The 23,387-nt window shown below is 43.0% G+C and overlaps 1 long non-coding RNA gene across 1 annotated transcript in view; it reads left to right on the top strand.

Annotated features, from left to right (window-relative positions):
* Positions 1 to 18,896, top strand: part of LOC117201540 (uncharacterized) — a 141,803-nt gene extending 122,907 nt beyond the window's left edge. The window contains exons 2-4 of the long non-coding RNA XR_004483605.2: positions 9,046 to 10,028; positions 11,849 to 11,967; positions 13,721 to 18,896. This is a non-coding gene — a long non-coding RNA (uncharacterized LOC117201540). The remainder of the gene's footprint in view (positions 1 to 9,045; positions 10,029 to 11,848; positions 11,968 to 13,720) is intronic.
* The last annotated feature ends 4,491 nt before the right edge of the window (positions 18,897 to 23,387 follow it).

The raw sequence follows: 23,387 nt of genomic DNA, 5'->3' as shown, positions 1-23,387 counted from the left end.
TGCAAATAAAATTGCAAGGTCTAGGGGACTTCTCTGGTGGCGCAGTAGTTAAGAATCCGCCTGCCAATATAGGGGACACGGGTTCGAGCCCTGGTACGGGAAGATCCCACATGACGCGGAGCAACTAAGCCTGTGCGTCACAACTACTGAGCCCGCGAGCCACAACTACGGAAGCCCATGCGCCTAGAGCCCGTGCTCTGCACCAAGAAAAGCCACCGCATTGAGAAGCCCGCGCGCTGCAGCGAAGAGTAGCCCCTGCTCGCCGCAACTAGAGAAAGCCCGTGCGCAGAAATGAAGACCCAATGCAGCCAAAAATAAATAAATTAAAAAAAATTGCAAGGTCTAATAAATGTACTGTTAGGCAGCTGGTTTTCCTCAGACCTCCTTAATCTCGAGTGTGAGGCAGGAAGTGTTCTTACGGAGGCTGTGTACTGAGTCTGACACAGTGTCAAGCCCAGCACAGGTGACCACAGTCCTATCGATTTTTTTTTAACATCTTTATTGGAGTACAATTGCCAGTCCTATCAATTAATTAGGCCTCTCCACTCTGCTTTGATGCCTGGAAAATCACTGGTTTGAAATTCTGGAAGGAAGGAAACAGTTCAGTGTATTATCTGGGATTAATTACAGGATCCAATAAAGAGATGGGATTTTCTATCCAATTAGAGAGTGGATTTAACAGCAGGGTAAAAACTGAACAAATACTGTTTTTATCAACTGGAACTTTCCAGAGACCCTTCCTAAACAACAGTCTAGATGTACATGCAGCTTCTAGGGGGTCAAGAAGATTAAGCAGAAGAGAACAATGGGAAAAGAGGAAGAGCCAGGTGTATGTCCTGGTGTTGTCCAGTTAGAGGAAACACTGAGAACAGATCCACTGGTTTCAAATCACGCACCCAAGTTCTCTCCCTCTTTTTCCTGATAAGCAGAAGTGCAATAAGTGATTTGGTAAAGTATTAATCTCCCTGTATTAGCAACCTGCAGGGAGCTACTTGCAAAGGTTTGCTTTCTCCTCTCAGAGGACTCCCAAGCAGGGAGAAAAACTCTTTAGATGGTCAGTGTATTCATTTTTCATTGCTTCCAGAACAAATAACTGTAAACAGTGGCTCATGGAACCACAAATTTATTTTCTTAAACTTCTTTAAGTCAGAAGTTCAACACGGCTCACTGGGCTAGAATCAAGGTGTGGGCAGGGCTGTGTTTCTTCCTGGGGGGTCTGAGGGAGCATTCATTTCTTGCTCATTTGGTTGTCGACGGAATTCATTTCCTTTGGGTTGTAGGACCAAAACTCCTTGCTTCTTGTCAGCTGAGGGCTGTCCCCAGCTTCTAGAGGCCACCCATGTCCCCTGGCTCATGACCTCCTTTCTGCATTTTCACAGCCAGCAGTGGGGGGTCAAGTTCCACTTATGCTTCACATCACTCCTCCTTCTTCCAGTGTATCTCTCCCCAGCTGGGAAGAGTGCTCTGCTTTTAAGGATTTATGTGATTAAACAGGACCCATCTGGATAATTCAGGCTTCTCTCTCCATCTCCAGCTGCATCACCTTAATCACATCTGCGTCATCTCTTCTGCCATCCGTGTAAGGTGATGTGTTCACAAGTTCCAGGCACTAAGGTGTGGAACCTTTGGGGGAAACCTTTGTTTTGCTAACCACAGTGGGATAAAGGGGTGGACCTAGCACAGGTTAGGTCTCACAGTCTGGGGATCAAGTTGGCATTTCAGCTACAGAAATGTTCTTTGAGCTGGAAGCCCTGTGGTGGAGAAGGCACGTGGGTAGTCCTATTCTTCCTTCCCCTCTCCACTCCCCCTCTGCAGGGTCCAAGCCCTGGAGTAAGGAAAGCCAAGAAGATAGTGCAGTCATCACTGGGCTGTGGGTCTTTCACTCACTGGCCTGGCCAATGGTGAAAGGGCCCTTTCATGGGTTCCTCAGAGAATCTCTGCAGGGCCTACATTTCTCTTGAGCAAAAGAAGGTACAACTCTATCCACGTGGTCAAATGCACTCCTCTCTCAGCTTCTGTGCATTCAGCAAGGTTTGTCCAGCACGTTCCTGCTGAGGTCTCCTCACCCCTTCAACACCACACCAGATCTATTTCTCTTGTGGTGATGCTGGTCCATGAGAAACAACTGTAGTCTCTCTACTCTTCCAAGCTATGTGTGATGGGAAGGAAAGTAGGAAATCAGACTTCAGGGAGCAAGCACAAGGCGACAGGTGGGGGTCCGAGTGGGGCCTTGACCATAGGACAGGGAGCTCTGAAGAGAAGGAGGCAGCTAAAGCTGGCTTAATGGAGCGTGTGGAGGGAGGTCAGCGAGTGTGCAATGGGCTCTAAGACAATGTCTCAATCTCAGGTGGGCGTTCTAGAAGCAGACACTGAGATGAGAATTTGAAGGCAAGCAGTTTACCTGGAAGTTTCCTTCAACACTGGCCAGGAGGTGGGGGCCTAATACAGGAATGGAAGGCAGCCTACAAAAAGTGTGTTGTTAAGTTAGCTGTATAATGAGCAACTGGAACTTCACGCCACAGGAGAGCCTGAGGAAACTGTAGAACACACCTCTGAGCTATAGCTCACCTGAGGGGCGAGGGGGCTGGGGTATTTGTACACCCTCTCCCATCACTCATTTGTCAAGTGTCCTCCTGGGGGATGCTTAATACCCAGGCACTTCTGGCCTGTCCTGAGCCAGAGTAGCCCTATTGAAAGTCTCCAGTCACAGAGAGATGCAGGAGCAGGCATCTGAAGCCATCAGCTGTATGTTGACATAATAGAATTCCAGGCAGACAAGTGACGCCTCCAGGGCCTAGAGTGAAAGGGAAGGGAAGCTTAAGAGGAAAGCCTGTGGGCTGTTGTTGAGCCCTTTGGAGATGGAATAGGTCCTAATATCTGGATAGGGATGAATCTAGAAGTGGACAAGAGGGCGTCAAAGTAGAAAGATACAGGGTTCCTTTTGACTGAGGAGCGAAGACTAACATAAAATGGCAGAACCCAACATGTGAGAAGAGCTCTTGTACACGGCATGGACGAGAGTAAACACTGTGGGGAATCAGCAAGGCAGAAGAAGTGAGCATAGCCTTGATGGAGGAAGACAGACTGGCCCGCGTCTTCAAGGATGGGTAGAAGACAGCACAACTCATCTTGTCATTTGCTTTGGTAATCTTCTTCAGCTGTGATGCTTAATTAAAGCCAGGAGGGAAAGTGAGAGAGAAAATAAGTGTGTCAACACCAGGAGGGGAAAGGCACATCTCCCAAGGTTCATTCTAAACACGGTGGTGGGGATGTCCCCTGGGCACGTGATGTAGCGCTCGTGTGTTATTTCAGGGCTGAAATGGCTTTCTCAGCTCCCTCTTCTTAATTTTCTGGAGACTAGTCCAGCGAAAATAATTAGAGTTGTTTTGATAATGTGTATGCTTTACCACTTTCAATTAAGGACAAGAATACAGTGAGAGAGAGACAGACAGGGACAGAGACAGAGACACAGAGACAGAGGGAGACAGAGAGAATGAATCTGAGCACATACCCAACAGTGAAAGTACTTTGTTGTGTCACCACCACCATTTCTCCATATAAACTGGCACAATGTTTTCTTGGTTATTTTAAAGTAATGAATTCCTACGTTGTTTCATTTTAAACAACTTAATTAAGGTATAATTAACATACAATAAATTGCACATATAATAGAGCGTACAATTTTGATGTTTTGATATGTATACATGATAAAACCACTACTACAATCAAGAGAGTGACCATATCCATCACTCCTCCTACTGCTACTGGCACCCCTGTCCCAGGAAACCACCTGCTTTCTGTTGCTATAGGTTAGTTTACATTGTTAGAATTTTATATCCATGGAACCATACAGTATGTACCCTTTTTTAATCTGGCTTCTTTCACTCACCATAACTATTCTGAAATTCATCTGTGTTTTTTATATGTCAGTAGTCCATTACTTTTTTTTATATATAAACTTATTTATTTGTGGCTGCGTTGGGTCTTCATTGCTGTGTACAGGCTTTCTCTAGTTATGGCGAATGGGAGCTGCTCTTTGCTGCAGTGCGCGGGCTTCTCATTGCGGTGGCTTCTCTTGTTATGGAGCAGGGGCTTTAGGGCGCACTGGCTTAGTTGCTCCGCGGCATGTGGGATCTTCCCGGGCCAGGGCTCGAACTGGTGTCTCCTGAATTGGCAGGCGGATTCTTAACCACTGCCAGGGAAGCCCAGTCCATTACTTTTTATTGCCGAGTGGTCTTCAAGTTTGCAAGTTTGCAAAATCAGGTACGTCTTAATTTTGAGACCTGTCCATTGTATTAGTTTTCTAGGGCTGCCTTAACAAATTACCACAAACTGAGTGGCTTTAAACAACAGAAACTTTTTTCTTTCACAGTTCTGGAGGCTAGAATCTGAGATCAAGGGCCCTGCTCCTTCTGAGGACTAAAGGGAAGAATCTGTTCCGTGCCCTTCTTGTAGCCTCTGGTGCTGCAGCCGTCTTTGGTGTTCCTTGGCTTTTAGATGCAGCATTTCTGTCTCTGCCTCCTCTTCACGTGGCATGTGTGTGTCTCTGTGTCTTTCCTCCTCGTGTAAGGACACTAGTGGTATTAGGTTAAGGGCTCACCCTATTCCAGTATGACCTCATCTTAACTAATTACAACTGCAATGATTCCATTTCCAAATAAGTTCACAGTCTGAGGATCCAGGAAGGACATGAATTTGGGGAGACATTATGCACCCAGTCGTCCCTCCCCATTAAACGCTATATGGCTCTGTTAAATTAGGAAGAGAGCAGTGTTTAAGAATCTGCCTGCCAATGCAGGGGACACGGGTTCGAGCCCTGGTCTGGGAAGATCCCACATGCCACGGAGCAACTAAGCCCGAGCACCACAACTACTGAGCCCATGTTCTAGAGCCCGCAAGACACAACTACTGAAGAAGAGAAGCCACTGCAATGAGAAGCCGGGGCACCGCAATGAAGAGTAGCCCCTGCTCGCCACAACTAGAGAAAGCCCGCGGGCAGCAACGAAGACCCAACACAGCCAAAAATACATTAAAAAAAAAAAATTGGGGGGCTTCCGTGGTGGCGCAGTGGTTGAGAGTCCGCCTGCCGATGCAGGGGACACGGGTTCGTGCCCTGGTCCGGGAGGATCCCGCATGCCGCGGAGCGGCTGGGCCCGTGGGCCATGGCCGCTGGGCCTGCACGTCCGGAGCCTGTGCTCTGCAACGGGAGAGGCCACAGCAGAGTGAGAGGCCCGCGTACTGGAAAAAAAAAAAAAAAATTGGGAAGAGAGAGTGATTTAAAAAAAAATTCGTGACCTACCTTGAGATAATGTGAGCTGAGACTCACATTTCCCAAAGTGTGTTCCAAATAATTACGTATGAAATCGCATTCTCTAAAACTAGGATAGTATGCTCAAAAAAGTCTGGTGAATGCTGGGTTTAAAAAGAAGAAGAGTGTCTTTATTGAAGCCTTAACAAACCTTTAACATGTAAAAGGGGAACAAGCTTGGCCCTTTTCATTACCTTTCTTGGCACAGCATTGCTTTCAGAAGAGCTACAAAAGAATTGAAAAGCAATTTAAATCTTTATTGCAGAACTCTTGAAAAACACCACAGGGGAAATATACTACATTATGTACCGTAAAAATGCCCCTAAATCCTCATTCATTTTCCCCAAGCCTACTGATGACCTCACAGCAACTGCCCCCAAATTGTACAGTCATCCTTTTAAATAAAGCTCCCCAAAGCTTTCTCCCAAAATGAACTCCAAGCTGATCTTGTCTCCTTTGTCCCCTCCTCCCCTCCTCCCTGCACAAATACACGTTTTTAGAGAGAGGCAAAGCTCTCAGTTCTTTCTAATGTAGAAAAATTTAGCCTTTAGGAACATCTCTGGTTTTCCTCCCTAACGTCCTTGCTAATGCAAACACACCGAGACCTTTTAGAAAGTACAAATGCAGCGGGGTGGGGGAGGTTGTGAATAATGAGGAATTCTAGCAGGTCACACGGTGCAGGTGCGGCTGAACCAAGAAGAAGGGCCAAGGGAAGGAAGATGGCCGACGTTGGAGAAAGATGGTCCATCCCTTTGCTCCAGGCCCAACCTCCAGGGCTTTCTGGAGAATTCCTAAACAATGGAAATTGCTATCTTTGATGCCCCTAGTTGGCCTACTCAAAACAGTCTGCCCAGATGGACCTCCCTCTGCTAGCTTCCAGATAATCAGTTTATGCAAAAATGGTGCAAACGAGATATGGTACAAGATGCATCGATCTCATTTCTCCCTTCTGTCTTTGACTCCTGCTTTGTCTTCATTCTTCAGCTCAAGCCAAGCAGCTCCTTCCCATGTGAGTAAACAATCTGCCTGCAAAATAAACTAACAAATGTCTCTGAATTGTTCTTTGACAAGAAACATTATTTTTGTCTTCGTCACATAAACTATACTTCACTACGAATATCCAAGTGGGGTATACCCTGTACTCTTTTTCTAAAGTTCTACCTTTGCCTTTTAGAGACTTTTTCATGATACACGAGAGACTTTAAATGCTGACACCCGCTCCCCCACCACTTGACAGTGTTGGTACCAGAGCTGCTGAAGACCCACGATGTTTTCGGTTGGAAACCACCAAAAAGTAGGCGACCAGCCCATTGAACATTCACCATTCACAGAATATACTCAAAACACAATTTAATTTTTTCTACCATTTCCCTTTAAATTCCCTGCCTGTTGGTAAATATTGGGGTAGGTCTAATGAATTAGGCAATAGACAGTTTTATGGCCACTTTAAGCAACACACAAAGCTTCAACATAGAAGTTAGAAGGACCCGTCCTTGATAGTAATGAAATATCTGAACGTGATGATTTCGTGTCAAATCTCCCACTTCCCAACTCAGCCACTGCAGCCTGTCAGGTTTCAGGGGTGGAGGCAGGGCTGGTCCTTCTTCACTCCTACCCCACCCTGCTCTCTCCTCCTGAAGGTACTGGCCCAGGCAGAGCTGGGCTTGTGAGAACCCATGTCTGACAACCTCTCTCTGCAGTTACCTTTGCAGGTCCTTCCAGGTGCAGATCTTACAACGCAGACCATTCTTCTCCTCTGTCCAGATACTCCATGTCCAGCCCACGGTGCACATGCTCACCGTTGAGGGTCTCATCATCCCTTCAAGGTGGTCCTCTTGCCCCGGACCTGAAACGGCTCCAGGAGTGTCTCTTTCTTCCAGGGTCAATAGCTTGTCTATGGGGGTCACTCATACATGCTATGTCCAGGGGTGAATGGAGTGTACTTACTTCCCACATGCAAGAGCTACTCACAGATGAACATCAAAGAATCTCACCAGCTTTCCCCTGACCTCCAGATTTCCTGGAGGGTAGGAGACAGGCTTCCAGCTCCTGGGCCTCCAAAACTCAGGGGATATATCTCAAGTTCTCTGAGGGGTCCCACTGAGCCCTCCCCGCAAGCAACTAGGGTTCAGATGCGGGAATCGCTAACCTCTCTACACCTCTCAGGAGCAGTTTTCTCTAAAAAGTACTCATCACAACATCCTCTCTTTACATCTGCACACTTCTTGAGCCTCTAGATGAGATGCCCAGAAGTCTTGAAACTGATTATCTTCTATTTTCTTTATTAAATGGTTATTAATTAATTAATTAATATTTTTAGAAATTAAATTATTATGTGTAAATTAAATCCTCAATTTGGATTCCATTTCTATTGTGCCTTGGTTCTTTTTAGGAACTTCAGTTTCACAATCCTATTACAGTAAGACATGTCAGAGGACAAAATGCTAGCATACCCTTTCTCTAAGGAAGTAAAAGCCAGGTGTCGGACAGGTCTAGCACTATGTGATTTTTTTCTTTGATGCTGAGCTGGCCTGATTCTCTATGTTCATGTAATGTAGAAAAATAAGACCTATGTAAACATGAAGAAAATCATGGCTCAGCGAAAAAACAAAGTTAAATTTTTTAACGACTTCTTTGAAGTTTTAAACAGTGTGTTCTAAGTTCCAATACAATTTTTGAGATAAAACATTTAAGAATAATTAATTTTTAAAATGACTTTGAGAAATAATCTAGATGTCCCAAAATAAGTTGTTTATGAAGTAAATAGATGCATTTTAGTTTTTGGAGAACCATGCAGTAATTACAAATAATAATCTGCATCTAAGTTTATTGACTAAGAAATGTTGTTCACGCTATACTGTTAAATTTAAAAATTAATCAGTTTCTATGGTGTGATATCGTTTAATAAGTGTGTGTGTATGTATGAGTGTGTGTGTGTGTTTGCTCATAAAAAAATATATGAAAAGATATATACCGATATATTAAAAGGAGTCACTTCTGAGTGATAGGATTACGAATACTTTTCAGTTTTGTTTTACATTTTTCTACATTCTCTGCTTTTTTAATATTGAATACTTTTACTATTTGTAGTGAGAATAAAAACAAGAAAGATGTTTTTATTGAAATGAAGTATACTCTCAATGTGAGGTTTTTTATTCAACATAATTGTGCTTGAGTTTACTGTTATGAAATTCAGTAAGAGCATTTATATATTAACTATAATTTGGCTTCGATTCTGAATTAGGCAGTTTTTGCATGTGAATACATCCTTGACAATTTTTTTTAAGATATTGATGAGCAAACCATTTGCAAGTGGGTTTATTTATAGTCTCACAATTTAATAGATATTCTTTTTATTCTGTGATTGTAAACTGATTGTAGGCAAAACTTTAGCTATAAAATTAAAATTTGTAAGCATTTCCCCAAACCATAGGAAAATATCTGTAAGAATTGGGTAGCTTTAATACACATTATCTTTCAAGGTTCTTGTTAAAATAGACTGTTTATCAAAAGACATACAGATGGCCAACAAATATATGAAAAGATGCTCAACATCACTAATTATTAGAGAAATGCAAATCAAAACTAAATGAGGCGTCACCTCACACCGGTCAAAATGGACATCATCAAAAAATCTACAAACAATAAATGCTGGAGAGGGTGTGGAGAAAAGGGAACCCTCTCACACTGTTGGTGGGAATGTAAATTGATACAGCCACTATGGAGAACAGTAGGAGGTTCCTTAAAAAGCTAAAAATAGAACTACCATATGACTCAATAATCCCACTCCTGGGCATATACCCAGAGAAAGCCATAATTCAAAAATATACGTCACCCCAGTGTTCATTGCTGCACTATTTACAATAGCCAGGACATGGAAGCAACCTAAACGTCCATTGACAGAGGAATGGATAAAGAAGATTGGTGCATATATACAATGGAATATTAGCCATAAAATAGAACTAAATTGTGCCGTTTACAGAGACGTGAATGGACCTAGAGACTGTCATACAGAGTGAAGTAAGTCAGAAAGAGAAAAACAAATATCATATATTAACACATACATATGGAATAGGTGAACTTATTTGCAAAGCAGAAATAGAGACACAGATGTAGAGAACAAATGTATGGATACCAAGGGGAGAAGCGGGGGCGAGATGGATTGGGAGATTGGGATTGACATATACACACTACTATGTATAAAATAGATAACTACTGAGAACAGATTGTACAGCACAGGGAACTCTACTCAATGCTCTGTGGTGACCTAAATGGGAAGGAAATCCAAGGAATAGGGGATATATGTATACGTGTGGCTGATTCACTTTGCCGTACAGCAGAAACTAACACAACATTGTAAAGCAACTATACTCCAATAAGAAGAATAAAAATTTTTTAAATAAATAAATAAATAATAAATAGAAAAAAAATAAAATGGAAACCTTTTACTTAGGAAAAAAATAAAATAGATTGCTTATCAATATTTGATATATCATTGTGCCTACAATTTCTGCATGCTTATTTAAATACATATTTCATAGTCACTGTAATATAACTACATGCTTCACTGACATCAGTTCTTCCTGGATCCCACAAGGAGGAAATTTACCTGCTAATGCAATGCATTTGGAGAGAGAGCAGAGAGCCGCAGCCCAGCTTAACATGTGCAGTGCATTCTTACTGCGTCTTCCTTCGGTATCACAGAGCTTATGGATGTGGAGTAAGTGTGGAACAAGAATGATCTGGTATAGCATTATCTTTTAATTGGAGTTTCTATTTCTGTCACTGTTTCATTTGCTCACCATAATAGCTTAAACCATAGCAATTGGCAGAAGCATCGTTGTTGGTTTGGACTGCAGACAAAAGGACACATGCCAAGTGTTTTATTTCCAAAGAGGCTTGGGGAGGAATTCAGGATTTTGCCTAGATTTTGCTTGGGGAACAAATTAGATCCGAAAATAGCTAAGTGCACATTTAAACCAGATTCCTGAGGTGTCTTTGCATCCAACGAGACCTGATGTGTCCTCCCAACTCTCTTTACCTATGCTACGCATTTCTAGCTAAGGTTAATATTTATAACTCGAAAGATGTATTTTCCTGAAAATAATGTGTGAGGAAACTTGGAGCCCTTGTGTTTGTTGGGAGCTAATGTCCAAAAACATCAACACATTTGTGCATAAAATGTGAGCAGGCAACTTTGTCCTCACATAAAAGAGGGCAACATTTCTGGTAATTCCTGTATTTGGAGGCAGTTCACAAATGGAGTGAGAAATGCTGAGTTTAATTCACCTGGAGAATTGTATTTATATCTTCTGTTCATGGGTCAACATGAGCTATTAAGGAATACTTTCTAAGTACCCTGTCCTTTTTTATTCCAAAAGTTGAGTCCTGTCCTTACCGAGTCAATTGTGCTTGTTCCCAAACTTGTTTATCCACGTTTCTCAATTTTTAAAATCATGCAAGCTATTAAAAACTCATATAAAACAACGAAATGTGACTGAAAAGAGATTTTTAAAAATAAAATTAAGTTGAGTACTTTGGAAAATCTCAGTAAAGATGAATGACTTTAAAAATTGCTCTCAAATTAAAAGTGGCCTCAGTGTGAAACATTGGGGAGAAAATGTCAAAAGCAGAAAGATTCTACACTCAGATTATGTCCATCTTGTTGTTCCTGCTGTTGTCATTGTAATTTTATTCTTGTCCCTCTTTAAAGAGATCAAAAATTGGAACTGATAGGTGAATCAGGGCACGGTTTATGCAAGAAACACAAAGCGGTCCTGAGCACTGGCAACTGTTAACTGATCTGTTTGTAGGATTCTTCCTGGATCCTATGTCCAGAGATGCTGATTTAGCTGGTCTAGACCCAGTGAGATATGAGCCTCTGGATTTAAAAAATTTCCCTACCTAATTGTAACATGTAGTCAAGTTTTAGCACTAATGCACCAGAACAGGGATTCTAGAACTTCACCTGCAGATATAATCCGTGGATTATAAGTCAGTATGTCTGCAGTGGCGCGGCTCCAGGTTCCGCATTTATAGTAAGCTCCTGTGTGATATTTATGCTAGTTGTCCTGAACCACAATTTGAGGGGCCCAGGATTAAACAACGAGAAATAGAGTACCCCGTCTAGCATTGGTTCTCAGCCTTCAGTGCACCTGCAATTACCTGGACTTGTCTCACAGGGATCCCAGTTTGATTTCCAGGTGTTGTCACTGTGCACTCAAGGCCCAGAAGCACCTCTCTGGAAGACAGTGTGTTAAAAAAACAACAACAACAACTGCGCACCTGGCAGAGAACATTTATGTTGAGGCACACTGTCTGTGAATTGCTGCTAAAATATGTTGTTTGTTTTCCGTCTTCAGGATGGTTCCCCACTGCTCCATCCTCTCCCCTTCACTTATGAAGTCTGCTGATTAAGGGTCCCCTTGAATAGCCCATATCATGACACCAGGACTTGCCCTACACAGTCAATCAATTCTGTAGACTTTGAAAGCATGAACAAACCATTTGATAACAGAACCATGTGTTATTCTTACCCAGATCCTTCAAACTCAGCTCCTGGAGCTGTAGAAATAGCACATGGATTGAGACCAGATGCCGTGCTCTCCAGAAAGCTGGTTTGGTAACAGGTTTCAGCTGTGTGAACATTCAATTCCCTGGTGAGTTGGGAGGCCTGGAGTGGAGAAGAGTTGGAGGAAGATTAACCCTCTCAAGAGAGGATCTTTGGGAGTGCAAAGAGCAACTTAAATATCTAAATTCCACACCCAAAATTAGAAATGTTGAATGTGATCTCACTCTTGGAATAACTGATTTAGAGCTTATTATCAAGCTTCAAATCAGCAAAGATTTGCACAAATGTGTGATTCATTGTAGCAGATCAAGAGCAGAAGTCTTTTGGACATTAAACATTTGAAAAGAATTTGTTGGACATTTATCATGGATAAGATGGTGGGCTGCTCACGGGAGAAATGCCAAACAACTAGTGAAAAAAAATGTCAGAATAAACTACGAGTGTGTGGTAGATTGCATTTTCCAAAAATGGCCACATGGGTTTCTTCCCATATGCTCCTCTTGCATGGTGATTTGACACTCCTCTCATGGAGAGATGGGGTCTATGTCTCTCTCCTTGACTCTGGGTAGGTTCTGTGACTACAGCAGAAGTGCTGCTGTGTTTCTTACAAGGTTAGGTCGTAAAAGGTGATATAGCTTTCAGACTTTCTCTTGGGGTACTCCTATTGGAATACAGCTGCCATGCTGTGAGGAAACTCAGAGAATCTCATGAACAGGTCCTGTGGAGGTTCTCCATCAGAGAAATGCATGAACAGGTCCTGTGTAGGTTCCTGCCAACAGCTAGTTCCCCATCAGACGGGTGAGTGAGGACACCTCCAGGTCATTGTAGCCCCAGCCATCCAGACACACGTCTCCTTCTATCCTCTTCAGCTAAGATCCCCAACATCCTGGCACAGATACGAGCCATCTCCACTGTGCCCTGCCCAAATTTTTGGCCTGCAGAACTCACGGTGTAACAAAAGGGCTGTTTTGTGCCCTACACATTAGGGTGGTTTGTTACTCAGCAATAGATAACCAATAGAGGATGACTGAGTTTTCTATCATTTCTTATGACTATAATATCAAGCTTTCAGGGTAATTAAACCATGAAATCTGAGGCTGTCACATGTAATTTAAGGACATTAGAAATCCAGATGTATAGCTTATAGTTTCTGTAGTAAAATTAAAATGATAAGTGTGAAATAAAAGATGAAACAAATCTAAACACTAAACACTGTCTAATGCTAACCACACATCATTGAATAGACATGCAAATAATAATGGGCAAAGAAATTGTGAATACCAAACTATAATTCAAGCACAGTATAGTATAGAACAATAAGGAAAATGCCTGGTTATTTTTTTTAATGACCTACTTAGGAATTAAAAGGCACAGTTATAGCCAAGGCTTAACTTTCAAATGACAAAATACTAATTACATTTTATTTAAGCAAAATGAAGACAGGTAGGTAAACGAATTAGAAATGAAGTTCATTTTTGTATCATTTGTTTATGAATGTAATGTTATTCTATTTATCTGTTTTCTCTTCTAATTAATATGGGAAATGGAAAAAATGAAAGGGACTTGGGAAAATTGGTTTACAGAAATATAAACGTATTTCTCTCTATATATATTAGTTTCTATAAACATATTAGTTTTCTAATACATATATCAGTTTTGTGTGTGGATTTCAGCTCCTTCAAAAATTTAATGAGCTGCTAGCCTCCAAAGTTTCAGAAAACTGAAAAACTAAAGGTGGCTCACAGATATAATGAACATAAAATAACAAAACAGACCAATCAATGACATCACTACTGTGTTGCCAGGTACCTGCCTTGTGACTGACTCTTTTCTTCTCACAGATCCAGGAGCATGGACCTCAGAGTGAACAGGCTAAAAAGGGATGCTGTGGACACTTTCTCCATCATTCACCTCTCCTTCTAAAGCTCTGGCACTGAGCGATCGCAGTTCTAAAGAGCAGTCCTGTGTACCCCCATTTATGGTTTTTTAATGTTCAATTAATATTACGGAAACAAATCCTTTCAGCAACTTCTAAATCAATTTTCTAAAATCTGCTTGTCTCAGAATTTACCAACAAAACATACAGCTTTTTGAAGACGCTAATGTTCACAGCCCTTTATGCCACTTTATCACACCTCATGTTCTCAAAGCCCTGGAGCAAAAGGAATTTTTTTTGTTTATTTACATTTCTGGGAAAGAATTCCCACTTGCTTCTGTACCTTATCATTTTTTTTGCCAAAATCAAACCTAAAATTTATAGATAATACCTTTTTCTTCATTAAAATCATGAAATATGTTAAAATCCTACCTGCTAAAAAAAAGGTGGGGGAATTTCATGTGGCTCAAGACAAAAGACATTTTTCATAAAATTAATTAAATTAAAACGTGAAATCAAAATAAGAATGAAGTTGAATTCCAGCTGCCAGCCAGGGGCCTCCTCTTCCAATAAGTCACCAGACAGACAATAATGTGAACGCTGATGTCCACTGCAATCACCAGTGCCAAGTGTGGTAGTAGGTACACATACCTACCATAAGAAGAAGGTGATATTTAGAACTCTTAAAATTTTTCTTTCTTTTTTTTTTTTTTTACTTACAGAATTTTCCTCTCCAGCAAGCTGCCTGCCTTAACGGCTTGCTTGTTGGGGATATTTATGGTACTGGAGTGAGTCTTATTTATTTATTTTTTTCTCTTAATTTTGCCTCTAAGACCAGATTCCTATCTCTTTGAATCCCAATAATGTAAATTGTGGATCTGAGTAGATCTAGAGGAATGACAGGAATGAGAAACACTTCTGGGATATTCAGAAGTTGAAGCAGATTTGGTTGATGGAATATTGCCTCCAGTCTTAGCAAGTATGGAGGCTAAAACCTGGAAAAATGGCTAATGAAGGCAAGCTTTGCACCTTGTTTTCAGGAAACGAAAAAGCACCCGCTGTTTATTTCTGCTTCCCCAAATGCAGGTGTTTCGAATCTAAATACGAGGGGGCTGGCATTTCTTCCAAACAAGCTGTGCACTGCAGCTCTTAGAGTCCTAAATCCTCAACACATTTACAGGTAAGGGTCTAGCCTGGACCACACATCAAACACAGCCACTGCTGTCTTTGCTCCAGAGCCATGAGCTTGCGGGATTGTGGTTTCGCTTCTCATGAGGCTCTGGCTGACAAATGGCAACTATTTAATGGTGTGTTGAAGAGGTGGAAGCCAATGGAAGAGGAGGTTAAAAACTAGAACTCAGCCCTCTCCTGGTAACCCAAAGAATTTCCCCAGTTGCCATTGATGCTGGTTTTTCTTGTGTGTGTGTGTTCATATGAATACATATACGTCTCGGCAGATTCCGTATATGTTCTTATGCATGTTAATAACAGTGTTTTACTATAGACGGAGTGAGAGAGGGGGCACCGAATTTGAAGTGATGTGCTTATAAAGGATGTCTGTGATTTCCAATCCAGCGAACCACTGGGGAGTGAAGGAACTATGTGGAATTGACATTTCTCAAAAATGAAGCCTGAGAAACTACAAAGGCACACAGTTTCAGCTCTCAGAGTTCCCCGTGGGAAAGAAGGTGGTTAAGAAGGTGGCATCTGGAGTCAGATGGCTTAGGTTCAAATCCCAGCTCCATTGTGTAAGTTCTCTGTGCCTCAGTGTCCCCATCTGCAAAATGGGATTGTTTGGGTAGTCAGTGAGCTAATACGGGTAGAGTGCTGAGAACACTGCCTGGCCTCAAGCTAGAAAACAAGATATGGCAACACTGAAGGACTGGCCAGGCTACACTAGTTTTCCTTCTACATTGCTGTTCCAAGGAGGCTGTTTCTTCCATTTTTATAACAGAACTTTTAGATTTGTTTTCTGAAATGCAGCTAAGCTTTGTCCCCTTTATTCTCTTCTCACGGCCATTACCCGAGGAGCGAGGGTTTTCCTCAGGCGAAGCTGGTGCAGTAACTTCCCAGGTGGTCTCTGTCTCTGCACACCTGCCGTCCCAGAGCTTCCAGGCTGTCCCAGGTGCTGTTTGCTCAGTGCTGCTTTCACCTCACCACGCTCGGTACCCCTGCCCCGCTGCACGCAGCCTAAGGCCTCTGCCTGGTTTCCACACCTTCCAATCCAAACTCCTCATGCCACCCCCAGCCCCAAAGCATCCCCACGTGCAGGGCAGGCCCAGGAATACCTCCTCTTTTGCTATGTCAGTGGCCTCACCGAGGATGGGGTCCTGTAGGACCTGCATTTTCTGAAAGGAGAAAGGAAGTGTTTTCCAAACAGAGGGTGGTAGCTGTGAGAAAAGAAATAAAGGAAACCATGAATCAGATGGACTTTCTGAAGTCAAGAAATGGCGCCATTCCAAGACTCAAGGAAGAATGGAAAGCAGCTCGATACTATTAATTCCCTTTTGTCTTCACATCAGTGAGCTCTCCTCCCTCACCCAGCACCTGGGACATAAGAAACCAGTGCACATCCATGTATTGATGATGCCACAGGAAGAATCAATGTGTTGCAACCCTATGTTCTTTGAAAAAACTATAATGGTTATGAGAGGAAATAATTTTGAGCATAACTCTTAGTTTACATGTCTTCTACTCTTTGTTCCCGTCGCGTTTTTGGTTTTTTTTTTAATCTCTGCAATGGCTGAGTGTACATCCTCTGTTCACACCCGCGTCTTCCTCTGGGGGGCTACGTCTCCTGACCCAGTCTGGGGTTTCAAGGAGGAGCTGCTGGTCATAGAATCCTGTCGCTCTGACTGTAGCTGAGCCAATCGGAGTCCTTCCCTGGGGTTTTTCAAAATCTCCCCCCAAAGCCTAGTCACGTCGCCTCTCACGGGCCACTGTGACACCACTGTGTAGTGTCCAGCTGGTCCCTGCAGCCCTCCGTCTGCTCCTGTCTCCACAAGCTGTTCTGCTCTCAAGAGCCAGACGAATCTTTCCTCCAAAAGTTTACTCAAATGTCAATTGTCTTCTCAGTTCTCTTTTTTTTTTTTTTGCGGTATGCGGGCCTCTCACTGTTGTGGCCTCTCCCTTTGCGGAGCACAGGCTCCGGACGCGCAGGCTCAGCGGCCATGGCTCACAGGCCCAGCCGCACCGCGGCATACGGGATCCTCCCGGACCGGGGCACGAACCCGCGTCCCCTGCATTGGCAGGCGGACTCTCAACCACTGCGCCACAAGGGAAGCCCCTCAGTTCTCTTTTGACTTAGCATCCCATTCTGATGAAGTTCAGAATTTTCACCGCTTCCCACCGGCTCTCCCATTTCACTTCCAGCCACTCTGATCCCACCGCCACACCATTCCTTGTACACACCAGATGCACTTCCACCCCAGGGCCTTTGCAGGAATCATCTGCTCTACCTGGAACACTCTTCCCACCAAGAGTGGCTCACCCTTCCCCTCATTTAAGTTTCTACCCAAATGGCACCTTCATAGAGAGGTATTCCCCGAAGTTCCTGTACAAAATAACCCCTGCTGCCCCCCTGTCCACACTCCCTGTTTTCTGACTCTTCCTAGCCCTTAGCACTACCTGATATAGGTACTTTTGGGGTTTTGTCTATCTCCTCCTACTAAAATTTTTTAAAAAGTAAGTTTATTTATGTTTTATTTATTTATTTTTGGCTGTGTTGGGTCTTCGTTGCTGCGTGCGGGCTTTCTCTAGTTGCGGCAAGTGGGGGGCTACTCTCCGTTGCGGTGCGCAGGCTTCTCATTGCGGTGGCTTCTCTTTGTTGGGGAGCACGGGCTCTAGGCGCGTGGGCTCCAGTAGTTGTGGCTCGTGGGCTCAGTAGTTGTGGTACACAGGATTAGTTGCTGCGCGGCACATGGGATCTTCCCAAAGGATCGAACTCATGTCCCCTGCATTGGCAGGCGGATTCTTAACCACTGTGCCACCAGCGAAGTCCTTACTCCTACTAAAATTTAACCTTTACAAGTGAAGGGACTTTGTCTACTTTTGTTCCCTGCTGTCTCCCCAGCATTGAAAACAGTGTTCCACATACTAGGTCCTCAATAATTATTATGCTGATGAATGTCTTACTGAACTATTGTTGAAAACTCCTACCCCAATGTCTTCAACCAAGTCCTAAGAGCTTTTGAAAGGCCACGTTAATAAATGTCTTATGCAATGAACGAACAAGAAAAAGATTCAGAAATAATCTTATCCAACCTCCTCTTTTAAAGATGAGGACAAGGAACCCAAGATCGCACACCTGCTCGCTGCACAGTTGCTTTTGGCAGAAAATAAAAACCCAGGCTGAAGCCGTTTACCAGCCTCACGTAGGAAGGCACCCATGCCGCGTGTGAGCCCCTCCTGACTTCAGTACATCTGGGAAGCTTGGGGCAGGAAGCAGGTGCAGCCAGCTGGCTTTGTTTTCTCACAGGCCAAAGCGATATATGGCCTCCCCGGAGCGCGCTTCCAGAGAAGGGACTTGGGAAGCATAGAAACGAAGGTCTCCCTGCCCCTTCTCCTGTCTCTCATTACCTTTGGCTGCACAAAAGGATTGAATAAGTGCCTGTCACATAAAAGACTCCCACACCCCCGGAGCCAGAAGTGGGACAGCACAAGGGAACGCGCCCGAGGTGCTTCAGTCCCCACCCCCGGCTCCTCTCTCCCACCAGGAAGTGTCCCTGTTCCCTCCCCACCTCCGCACTGCACATCCACACTCCCAGAAGAATGGAGCACCACAGTGATAAATGATTTCCAACTTGTTTGGTAACAGAGCTCACAGAAGGCAGTGCCGTTCTTTTATAGAATTCCTTCCATTTCCAGGTGAGGGAACTGAAGTCTGGGAGGTTTAATGACAGGCCTCAGGATCACCCATCTAGTTACTGCACAGTGCACCCCAGGCCTCGAACTTTTCCTCTAAACTTTCCTATCAAATTATATCAATTTTGGTTTCTGGGGAAGAAGCAAATTCAACTGCATTGTTCTCATACAATACAATTCTTAAGGTGCTCATGGTAGATAATTAAACACTGCAAAGAGTTTTGAGCTAATTTACTTAATGAAATGCAACATATATATAATGCAATGAAATGCAACCTATACATAAAGAACATATATATGTTCTTTTTAAAAATATTTATTTATTTGGCTGCGCCAGGTCTTAGTTGCCGTGTGCAGGATCTTTGTTGCAGCATGCGGGATCTTTAGTTGTGGCATGTGAACTCTTATTTGCGGCATGTGGGATCTAGCTCCCTGACCGGGGATCGAACCTGGGCCCCCGGCCTTGGGAGCGCAGAGTCTTAACAACTGGACCACCAGGGAAGTCCCTATATGTGTTCTTTATACATAAGTATATTATATAAATATATGCATATATATATGTATATACATATATATGAAGCTTCAGATACACAACAAGGCAAGTAGAATAATATAATGGACACCATGCACCCACAATCCAGCTTAAGATATAAAACATTAAAAATACCAGCAAATCCTCCCGTGTAACTCATCCAGAACATTATGGTTTTAATTTGAATTTCCTCATTAGTAGTGAGGTTGAATGTATTTTCATATGTTTATTGACCACTCATGTTTCCTATTCTAAGAATTGCTCATGTAATTAATTGATTTTTCTATTGGAGTATTCATCTTTGTAAGAGTTCTTTATATATTCTGGAATTGAATCCTAATCATGTATATTGATTATATTACAATCAAATACATTGATATTTTTCCCCAGATGGTGGCTTGTCTTTTTAATTTTTCATTTTGGCCTACAATGAACATAAATGTTTTGCCCTAGTATAGTTGAACTTACCACTTTTTTAAAGATTTGTGACTTTTAACTCTAGAAATCTTTCCCTACTCCAAGTCCATAAAGATATTCTTTTACAGTTTCTTTAAAAAAAATTAACGACTTGAGTTTTGTTTTTAATCCAATCTGGAGTTTATATTTACATACATTAGGGAGGAAGGACTGAAATTAAATTTTCCATACAGTTACTTATCCCATCACTACTGGTCGAATATTACTGTCTTTCTCAGTACATCTGCATTGCCTACTCTGCCGTTTATCAAGTTTCCACGTGGGCACGGACCTGCTTCTGGGTCTTCTCTTTTGTTCCACTGTGTGATCTCTTGGAGCCGTAAAGCTGAAAGCAGACATGAATTTCATTTTCCTTTAATAACACAAAATTCGTGAAGCTGGGTGATGGGCCCGCAGGACCTCATTATACCATCTCCTCTACTTTTGTGTATGCTTGTTAGTTTCCATAAGAAAGAGCTGCGCAAGTACTGGATCTTGGACCCTAGTGGAATACAGACGGCATCATTGAATGCAGGTGCTCATGGGCCATGCTATTAGGGCACCAGATCTTTGCTGTTCAGTCCTTCTCTGGGAAGCGCCCTTCTTCTCATACAGCACCTATTCTCCTGGTTAATGGCACTCACCCACTGGAAGCATTTGCTGACCACTCCAGGCCGAACTGTTTGGGGTGGGGGGGCCTTTGTCCATGCCGTGCTCCAGCAAGACTCTTACCCCAGCTGTCTGGGGCCTTGCCTTTCCTGTCTAAGCGTGCCGCTACACTGAGCTCCCTGAGAGCAGGAACCGTATCATATTTATTTCTGTTTCCCTACAACAGAGCAAATTGCAGATATCGGATGCTTATTGATTACTCAGTGAATGAGCAAATGAATGTTCAAATATTCTTTTAGGACTAATGATAAGCAATAGGAAAGAAATGGGGAGACATGCAGGTTTCTGACTCATATGTTTGGCCTTTAGAGTGTAATCAGTGCTGGGATGATTCCAAATGCTAAGACCCAGACTCCATCAGCAGAAGGACTGGGAAAAACTCATCCTAAAAAGCAGGAGGTGTCTGCAAGCATCAGCAGAATGTGTGACCTAATGCCCATGGAAGAATCTTGGAAACGTAAAATCCCTATATGCTCCTACACAAAGTGGTGTGACTGTTATTATCAGCAGATTCTGGTAACTCGTACTATTCCTGAGTATCTCTTGCACTTCTGGAACAGTGTTTTTTTTTAGGAATTCAAGCTGCATGTGAAAAATCATCAAGATTATTTTCTAAAATAGCTAAGAAAAAGTACAAGGTCTATCAACCAGGCAGACAGCACAAGTCATCAAAGAGCTCAAAGGTAATATGACCTGCCCTGCCTCAATGACAATTTGAAATGCACGTAGGAGAAATTAAAATCTTTACCGGCAGAACTGTTTCATTGTCAAAGCAGAGCAATCGTGTCTGTTTCGAGTGGTGCAATGCTTTCTTTTTGTTTCCAGGATCAAACACAAGTGTTTTCATGCGGCCGCTCAGACTTGTTTTCACCGACAGAGGAAAAAGCCTCCACTGGATAAGACACTCTTACCACATCCCATCACAGAGTAAACCCTTTACTTTTCTTTGGTGTTTCTTTTACTTCTCCAAAGGAGTAGCAGGAAGCTGTTTCTAACAGAATAAAGAGGACAACCTACGATGTTAATAATTAAATACCAGAAAGTAATGGTTGTCTTTGGTTTAGAATCTGGAGCCCAGGGAGATAGATGAAGGGACTGGATCCAGGATCACAAGGTAGTCAGTGAGTTGCAAGATTTCATGACTTCAGATCCAGTGATCTCTCCCCTCCCCGCTGGATTTGTTTGTAATTAATCTGCGTTACAACCCACTTAGGATGAATCAAGCAGATAATATGTGATGCCTTTTTGGAAACAGAAAAAATCTTGGACAGTTTGGTAATTGGACCGCAGATGACATCCGTGAGAAATTAGGGAAAGATTCCAGGCATTCTAGCTGCGGGGTAACCCTGCATCAGATGGTGTCACTTCAGAAGGCTTAAGACTAAATTTTCTACCAAGAATCTGAAAAATACCTTGATCTACCTACTTAGCATAGTGTGAGACTGTAGGAAGGCAGAGAGATGTGGCATGTGGTTTGATAAACGTTAGTAAAAACGGTGCCAGAAGAGAGGGAAAAACAAAAACAGATGTGTAAGCATGCATAATCAGAAAGGCATTATGTACATAATCCTACCAGCTTCATTCAATGGCTTGTTCCATTTCGGTGATCATGTTGGTAGATGAGCTGATTGCAAATTTGTGAAATATTCATAACCAGCAATTTCTGCTAAGTGACAATGAACTGTCACAGTCGAAAGGATTACAGACCCTAGTGTGACGTGATTCCATAGGCTACCTCCTGTCTTACCCAGAAATCATACTTACCCATTTCCTACCTATGGCACAGGTATTAAGGAGCAGGGCAAGGTCGGAGAAAATGCCCAGGTGTGGAAGGACGGAGCGCAAACAGTGGCCTCTCAGTTTGGACACCAAGTGGAAGAGTGAGACTGATGCTCACAGGTTTCAACGCCAAAGCTCTCCTCCAAAGCCCAGGCTTTCGCAAGTGGGTTTGAAGACTCTGTTGTTCTGAGATCTATTACATTCTCAACTCCTTTTATGTAAACACTGTCCTTTGGAGGTGGAAAAACTAGAGGAACAGGTAAAACTTATTTTCACCCATGAATTTTTTATTCTTTTTTCTTTTTTTTTGCGGTACGCGGGCCTCTCACTGTTGTGGTCTCTCCCGTTGCGGAGCACAGGCTCCAGACGCGCAGGCTCAGCGGCCATGGCCCACGGGCCCAGCCCCTCCGCGGCATGTGGGATCCTCCTGGACCGGGGCACGAACCCGCGTCCCCGGCATCGGCAGGCGGACTCTCAACCGCTGTGCCACCAGGGAAGCCCCACCCATGAGATTTTCTGTCACATAGAGCCTTACTTCTCAAAGCTGTGATCAGTGGGCCAGCAGCCTCAACATCACTTGGGAGCATGTTAGACACACAGCATCTCAGGCCCCACCCAGACCTGTTGTGCGTGGATCTGCATTTTAACAGGATTTGCATCTCAAGTGAATATTATGCACTTTAAAAATCTAGAGCAAAGGACTTCCACTTTTTCAAGGGGAACAAATACCTTTTGTGATTCAAGATCCCATGGGCTTAGAGCGTTAGATGAAACAGCACACAAGCCTGGGATTTTGATTTTCAGGAGATCTGTTAATACCCAAAGTGTATTTGGAGGCTAACCCATCCGTTTTGCATGATTCTGTCACAGTTACCACAGTTACTGTAATAACTGTCATTAGTGTCTCTCCTGTATCCATCGTGTGGGAATTCCACTTCTTGCTTCGTCGGCTTTCACGATGCACTGCTCCAAGTGAGGTAATTCCTAAGTTTTCCATGTGACGCAAAGTACATTTTGTCAGTTAATTCCTCGACATCCTTACTCTTTGTTAGGCAGTTTCCTCGTGTAACCAGAGTCTGCTTCCATCTCCACATAGACTCCAACCCTTCTTACAGACCTGGTCGTTGGCAGTTTTACGTGTTGATTTCAGATTAGTCTGTGGTTTTCATTTCACTCCAACATTTGCCATTACAGACAGTCACAATTGACCAAATAGTTCATTGCTCTTTCATTGTCACAATGATCTGTCACTATTTATCAAGCACCTACTTGGTGCAGACACGTTGCTCAGAGATAACAGAAATGTCATCTCTAATCCTCCACGCAAAACAGC

This window comes from Orcinus orca, chromosome 16 (genome assembly GCF_937001465.1).
Source record: "Orcinus orca chromosome 16, mOrcOrc1.1, whole genome shotgun sequence".
In the NCBI taxonomy this organism is placed as follows: domain Eukaryota; kingdom Metazoa; phylum Chordata; class Mammalia; order Artiodactyla; family Delphinidae; genus Orcinus; species Orcinus orca.
This window is presented reverse-complemented; position numbering and strand designations above follow the sequence as displayed.